General features: G+C 36.3%; 1 long non-coding RNA gene across 1 annotated transcript in view; it reads left to right on the top strand.

The window, feature by feature from the left end:
* The first annotated feature begins 2943 nt into the window (after positions 1-2943).
* Positions 2944-6121, top strand: part of LOC107754722 (uncharacterized) — an 11128-nt gene continuing 7950 nt past the window's right edge. Inside the window, exons 1-2 of the long non-coding RNA XR_001641613.1 lie at positions 2944-3076; positions 3234-3418. This is a non-coding gene — a long non-coding RNA (uncharacterized LOC107754722). The remainder of the gene's footprint in view (positions 3077-3233; positions 3419-6121) is intronic.

Below are 6121 nucleotides of genomic sequence, written 5' to 3'. Positions count from 1 at the left end.
TCCTCGTAAAGTTTACATTTACTATTATAAATAGCGCTAAATAGGGAGGGGGAGGGGGATTTATGATGGGTTATTAAAATGAAACTTTGTTCAAGTACTGTTAACCACAGACATTATTTGAATAATAAATCAGTCGTAAAACAACCTCTGTATTTAACGCCACTGCGTTGCTTCAGAATCTTTACACATCTATATTACTCTGCTGCTCATTATTCTACTTAATAAGTGTACCTTGAATATTGGTGTTTTTTTCCATACTGCACAAAAAGCTTTTAAGTAGTGTAGACTATAATAGATCTTGAACGGTGAAATCACGACCTCTCGTGGCTCAGTGATTTATTAGGGAAGGCTTCCGAGAGTTCTTGGAAGTAACTGACAAATCTCCAAGAGTGATCTGAATGGGACAACTGGCAAGTATTATATAAAAAGCCCACAGATTGTAAAACGAACGTGTCAAAATATCTATATTTGACAACTTACTGAATACGCTGAACCCTTCAGCGTTTATATTAGTATTCTTAAGGGTTCAGCTTACAGCCTGTGACTGAAGACTCGCAATGCAGTTGATCTTTCTCCAGCTGTTCCCTCCTTGTCGCAAACTGTACAGCAATAATAAAAAAATAATAAATAAATATAAATAAATCAACATGTATACGAACGACTCATTGCTATACTATTAAATGATTTAAATTCTTAAATATTTTAATAATGTTATAACACAAAAACGAAAATATGCGTGTATGAATGAACAAAAACGTTGCTTTGCTCTCTATAAATGTACAAACCCCCTAAATAAACCGTTCTTTGATGAAGCATCAGTCAACAGGCCAGGTTATGTTCGCTATAGGCTACTGACTGAATTGGGAGGGACATAATGCGCTTTATAGAAATTATTCTCAGCTGTGAAATCTGTAAGAATCACTGAGCTTCTTCCACAGGTTCAGCATCAGTGCTTGTCTAGAGGGCGCCAAATCTAAACATATGCAAATGTGCAACCAACTAGTACAAATTCTCTTACATGCTGTGATCTTGTAAATCAGCCTCATCAGACAAATAGGCTATGTATTAGGCCTACACTGCTGATAGAAAAATAGGCTAGTTTATGTGTCAGTAGCTAGAAATTTTACATTCCATTCAGTCCAGATGGTGGATGCTTGTATTTAATATCTGACATCCGACAGTCTGTCTGATGCTCAGAAAACAGCATTTGTTTTGTAGGTGTATATGTATCAAGAGGAAAAAGACTCCTGTCTCTAAATAGATTCGGTTATCATGCAATAAGATCATTAATTAATATACACATATTTATGTTTTAATATACTGTGTAAAACTCTGAAGTTCTGTTGCACTATTCCAAGTGGGAACAAATTCTGACTTGAAATCAGTAAACGTGCCCCAGTAGGCTATTGGTATCTAATACATCATAAAATTGTCTTGTCATGCACTGTTTATGTTCACATATACGCACATATATGATAATTCATGAAAACTAACATGAAAAACAAAAAAGGCTTCTAACACTAGCTTGCTCTATTCTTTTTTTATTCTATCTGCTTTCTTTTTATTTATTATATAATAAAAAAACCTTGCTACTTGTACTGCGTTAAGCTAACTGAGACTTGTTATAGCACTTGCATATCATTGCTCTCTTGTTGATTTTGATTGCTTCCATTGTCCTCAATTGTAAGTCGCTTTGGATAAAAGCGTCTGCTAAATGACTAAAAGTAAATGTAAATGTAAAACTCATTAAATTAATTAGGCCTATTACTTTCAGGTTTAAACATTTTAAAATGTCTGTGACAGCTCTTGCTGTCCTCATCACCTCACCATCACAAACACTTTTCCCAGTTCACCTTTGGAATACTGTTTTCAAAATACTATGTTTGAGACAGAAACATCCTGATCTTGCATACTATTTGGGGCAGATATGCAAATTGGGACACAGCGGAGGTCTGATGTCTTGGATTCTTGATACCAGGTTTCCTGTGACTCCATTTCTTGATTCCCTTGTGTCCACTGTCCAGAGCCCTGAGGAGTTTTTAAAAATCACATCTCATTATCTGCCCAAAACATGACATCTGATAGACCTTTATAAATGCTTTTTGTCGCACATATCTTGCTTCCGATTTTTAGAAGACATTGTTAAAGATATACTATAGCTACTCTGCAGTGAATCAGTAGGCCTACCTCTGAATACAGCCATAGTTATACTGCAATTAGAGCTAATTGCATGCTTTTTGCAATTAACCCAATTATCCGGGCCGTTCCTCTTCCTCGTCCCCTATGTTGCGTCAGAACACATACTTAACTGGAATTGGTCTCCACTTTGTAGTCTTGAAAAGGAAGATAATGGCTGGCCTATTCAATAAAGCAGCTGTTGTTAATGTGCTGACATGAAAACCCATTCTAAGTAAGGCTAAGTAGGTTGGAGGTATACCAGAGTATTTTCACTTTCATCTGCTATAAACTGACACCAGCCTACTGTAATGCATAACAAACATACTCTGCATGCATGCATTCTTACATAAAGAAGCATTAAACTCATCTGTAGCCTAATAATGTAAAGTATTTTATGAACATTTTACAAATGTATTAGTTAAAAAAAGTTGCAATTTCCTTGGTTCTGTGCTGATGAGGGGTGAAAAATATGAGACAATTACAGATCCAAAGAAATGCTTCATTGCGAATTTCCTGTGGATGAATAAGCTTCAAATAATTATAATTATTCGGGACTGACTGTATACATTTTATACAATTCAATTATTTCATTTTATACATAACAACATTGCCACACTTTATAAAATTTAATAATAATAATAATAATATAGTTCTGATTTCAATCACATTAGGGAGTTTTGCTTCAGTCACGCGATTGGCTGCTGCTGGATTGAGACGCGAATGCCAGTCACGCGATTGGCCGCTGCTAGCTGCTGGTTTCAGACACTTAAACGGCTGCTAAACGCGGGCAATGGCGTGAGTTTGAGGCGGGGCGCGGAGTGTTTGAGAAACATGTTTGAAAACAGTCGTAATTGTTTGACGCTAGTGAAGAGAAATCGCGCTCTTCATTTTCAAGAAGGTTTGTGACTTTCTACTGTATATGCACTCGAGTCATTTGCAGTGGTTTTAATTGAAATTATCTTAAAGCATCAATTTTTGACATGCTATTTGAATTTCTTTGTGTTTTCATTGTGTTGTGTGGTGCTTTTATTGTGTCTCTTTTGTTTGCTCCTCAGGCAGTGTGTTACTTCATTTGTATGCTTTAACATTACTCTAGAAAACACATTAAAGGTCAGTTTTACCATTACACTGTGCCAACCTGGCTGAAACTGATAGGTCTCTGGTAAAGAAGGGGTTTCTGGGGAACAGGCTCTTCACAAAGATAAGCCACCCCACCACTGGAACCATCACTCTTTCACTGGTAAGAGCAAGACCAGCACTTCATAAAAGCAGATACATAAAACATCAGCTCCACCATTCAAGATTATTCTGTACTCAGCAAAAAATACATATAACAGCTGATTTGATTTTCTTATCATTCAGGGACTTCACACAGTGCAAAACCTAATTTTCTTAAGTATTTTTGTCTTCTTCTTTAGTGAAAATATCTAAAAATCAAAGATTAATTTACAAATTTAATATCACATGTAAGTCATTAAACTAATTCAATAAAATTAACAAATTTAATGAAATTTAATATAAATTAAATGTATTTAACTTACTTTAATTGGTGCATATATATATATATATATATATGGCTTGTTTTAAGCATAAATCCACATTTAAAAATTCATTTAGCAAGATTTATGCTTAAAACAAAAGAAATAAGTATTTACCCAATGGGGTAGGAAAAATAAACCTAATTCAAGAAATATATAAGAAATAAATAATTAAATAAAACTTACTTGTAAACAAAAATCCTGATTAAGAAAATTATTTTTTTGCAGTGCAGTTGATATCAGGATGAGTAAGATGCCACAGTATTATAATATTTGTAAGTTTTACAGCAAGGTTATTTGTGCTAGAGACTGTATATGGCCCCAAGGTTTGTGTTTATTGAACGTTGCTCATGCAGCAAGAATTATTTACACTTAGATGGAATAACAGCCAAATCTGTAAGGAGGCAATACCTGCATTCAGTTAATGGAATGATAAATTATGTTTTTACTGTACAATTTTGATACGTCTAGTCTGGAGGTTTCATGTATTACTCTGGTGTATAATCTATAAACGACTAATGATTTTAACTTCAATAAAACATGGCACATGAGCACTCAAAATATTGATTTAACATGACATATACTAAAGAGTAGAAATATGAGCATGACAGAGGCCGTTCCCAAGGGAGATCGATGAATTGTTTTGTCCATTTCCTTGTCAGCATGTGTGACTCACTGAGTGAGCTGCTGGTGGTGATGAGGTGTGTAAGTGTGTGTGTGTCCATGTATGCTCTTTATGTGTAAATGTTTGATGTATTTGATGTCACACTTGTGGCTGCCCTTCTGCTTGTATTGTCATACGGTAACTGTATATATGTCTGAGTGGTTTGTTTACAGCTTCTCAAAGGACCAATTTCCGCTTTGTGTTCGTAGCACAGTGGCTGAATATTTTCAGGGATGGAATTGCCTATCTGAACATTTGTGAGAGCTCTTGAATGTTCTTTTCACACAACATTAGTCTTCTAACTAGAGAATGAGGCACTTGTGTACAGCACTATACAAACATTATCCTTCAGTACTGCAGTTCAACCAACGCAGTTATTGTAAATGTTCTGTCTGTCTGTCTTTCTGTCTGTTTGTCTGTCCTATTTAAATTAGGGAAATTGTGAAGTTTTCATTTCCATTTCAGCTAGTTTGAAAGTGCCATTAAGGCTTTTATGTTTCCCATGTAGCTTGCAGGTAAAATGTAATTAATGGATTAGGTAGAATCACAGATTTTGTGTTAAGATTAACGGTTGACCTTTCACAATGTTCTTGATGCATCTGTCTCTTCAGTGCCAATGTTTTCACGTTTGAACAATATCACCCTCATTTTCATTACTGAGTGTTGCGACAAAACAAGCAATTACTTTGCCGCCTAACAATGCTGATTAAAGTTTAAAAACTAGTTTCATCATGAAGTCCCTGTTTAAAGGGAGCAGAGATAAAAGAGGATGCTCTGTTGAGCCGTGCTATGCACAGGGCAGCACAAATCAGCCTTTGAGGGCATCAGTCACTATACGTCCCATTTGAGAGTCATGACAGCCAGTAAATGATGAACCGCCCACATACTGTGTTTTGACCCCAGAGTGTTTTCCTGTAAGCTGAAGAGACCTCTCAATCAAGACCATTGCTTTGTGACAAAATCCCAATTAAAAAAGATTAAGTGCATGTTACCCGTTTAAAAATATTTGCTCTACAATTCTTAAAGGTGGCTAACTATAGTGCTCCAGTTATTGAACTGGTAGCAACTAAATTTCCTTTAGAAAATATGAGTGCTGCATGCTACAGTGCTGACGGATAGTTGGTTACTAGGGAGTTCTGGATGGTTGCTAGGTTGTCAAAAGAGTCCACCCACAATCTCTTTGATATGGTCTCTAGATATGTCTCGGTTCTTTCCATCAGTGTAGGATTCTTTCACCTGCTTTATCATCCACCAGGTAAAAATCGTACGTTTGATCGATTGGAAAAATAACACACCTCTCCTCCACAAAGCCGCACCATTTGAAGTATTTTCACATCTGTAGCACAAACGATTTGTTCAGATCTCTCACCCTAAGCATGAGCTATAGTAATAGTTGTGCTTGCTTTAATAAGCATCACAAATTACAGACCTCCAGTGATTCAGATTAGCTCTTAAAGATTAATATAGTTACTTTATTAAGCCGTAGAAATCTCACACTGCTGATAATGAGTCCTTCTGGTCATGCAGACCAGCTTTAGTTCACTGAATGGAGGCATGAGAGAGAGAGGTGCAGAGATGAAGGGGAGGAAGAAGAGGGAGGGGAAGGGGGGAGAGCTTTGTCGTTTATCTTTCGTTCTCGTCTGTGCGCCTGCCAAGGGGGATGAATGGGCATCTTTAAATAGCTCTGATTAATTAAAGTTTTTAATTGCTAACGGTGCTGGCCTCTTGCTGTCAGTCAAAG

The sequence above is a fragment of the Sinocyclocheilus rhinocerous genome, unplaced genomic scaffold, assembly GCF_001515625.1.
Source record: "Sinocyclocheilus rhinocerous isolate Xijiao unplaced genomic scaffold, SAMN03320098_v1.1 scaffold3609, whole genome shotgun sequence".
In the NCBI taxonomy this organism is placed as follows: Eukaryota; Metazoa; Chordata; class Actinopteri; order Cypriniformes; family Cyprinidae; genus Sinocyclocheilus; species Sinocyclocheilus rhinocerous.
The sequence above is the reverse complement of the archived record's forward strand: the minus strand, read 5'-3'. Positions and strand labels throughout refer to the sequence as shown.